This window comes from Oenanthe melanoleuca, chromosome 1, assembly GCF_029582105.1.
Source record: "Oenanthe melanoleuca isolate GR-GAL-2019-014 chromosome 1, OMel1.0, whole genome shotgun sequence".
In the NCBI taxonomy this organism is placed as follows: domain Eukaryota; kingdom Metazoa; phylum Chordata; class Aves; order Passeriformes; family Muscicapidae; genus Oenanthe; species Oenanthe melanoleuca.
The window spans coordinates 104,693,362-104,695,074 of record NC_079333.1 but is presented as its reverse complement, the minus strand read 5'-3'; positions in this window follow the sequence as shown (position 1 = coordinate 104,695,074).

The window sequence follows — 1,713 nt, the reverse complement described above, 5'->3', positions numbered from 1 at the left end:
ATAACTTGTCATGACTGATGATGAAAACTAATTAGGATACTGGTTAGACTGCCGGAGGACTCTGATTCAAGGAGTTTTACAAAAAGACTCCTCAAAAAAAGACTTACAGACTATTGCCAGGGCAGGCGCCCACCACTTTAATATCTATAGTTCAGACTTAATTTGCCTGCATGCATTTTGAATGTAAAAAGTGATAATGAAAATATTTCTCCTTACCCATGAAGAGCGGCTGAGAGCATTGTTGAAATAAAATATCCTGCAGATTTTGCAATCAGAATAGAGATGACATTTTGAGGGCCTTGAAGGTCTCCACGTTGTATGTAACCCTTTGATGCACATTCTGCTTGTGCTTCCATCCTGCCTGAGCAGGAAAATCTGGGGCAGAGCACATAATTTCTTACACCATGGGAGAAGCAGAAGTGACTAAAGCCTTTCCAAACATGGGTAGGAGAATGCTGAGATGCCACATATGCATTCAAAAATTACTTTTCTAAAAACAGAGAGGACACCTGCAATTTCTGTAATTGCTGGTTTAGTGCTCATGTCCACAGATCAAAAGAAAAGGAGCTCTCCTCCTGTTAGATAAGGATTACTAATCCAAAGTGAAGGGCGTAGGGAGAAGTCCTCTTTGTTTTGGGAGAATGGGAATTGGTTGTGCTCATTAACTAAAAAGTCTTGCTTTGGTATATTTTTTTCCCTTTGTGTAATCTGTGCTTTACAGATTTATGAAATATGAGATGATTTTCTTTGACCTCCAATATAGCACAGAATCTTCAATTTCACTGAACTAACAGTGTTGATGAGCATAACATGTTACTTACCTTGTGCTTGGCACAGTGTGTGGTGAAGAAAGTGCCCAGTCTTAGTCTGAAGGTATCAAAAAATGGAGCAGCCAAGGTCTCATTTCACTGTCACAGTTTGACTTTCACAGTCTGACAGCTGTGCTGCTCTTAGCTCCCCTTATGTGCTTCTCCACTAGATTCCATAACAGGGCAGGTCATAGTTGATACCTAATGGTTTTCATGTTTGTGAAACATCTGAGAGACTTGATTTTCTTAGCAGTGTAGAGATGCTGTGCTTGAAGGGAGTCTCTATAACACTCTCAGGCCATGAATTGCAGTAGAACATGCCAACTGAGCATAGAATGGAAAGAAAATGAAATATAAATTCATTGCTGCAGAGCCAAAACATCAAGGATAAATTCTGTCTGTTTCCAGGCATCTACTTTATATTCCCACCTAAGGATACCATTAGTGGAGACAAACTGGGCTCTTTTGATCCCTCTCCACTGTGAAAAGGGTCAATCTTCCTTGCTCTTCACACTCCCTCCTACATGATCCTGACTCACCCTTGGGCTGACTTTCATTTCATTGAGCTGATGCAGCTCATTAACTCATCAGAAAACTGTCCTTTTTTTTTTTGCTTCTCTGGATTTATTTTCTGTCAGTTCAATGAGCTGAATCGGTTCAGTGAGGGGTCAGATAGGTGTCAAAATTAAGGAAGCATGGGTGGGAAACAGGTAGAATTAGGAGAAGGAAGAGGAAGAAGGCAGGAAAAAGCACACAAGGTGAAGGAACAAGACTGCTTCTTTCAGTAACAGAAAGCTTTAAAATCAGCTTACCATGTCTGATTATATCCTTAGGAGTTCCTGTGTGTTCAGTGTAGAAAAGGGAGTTTCTTTAGAGGGTAGATAAAAAGGAAATAAAGGTAAGT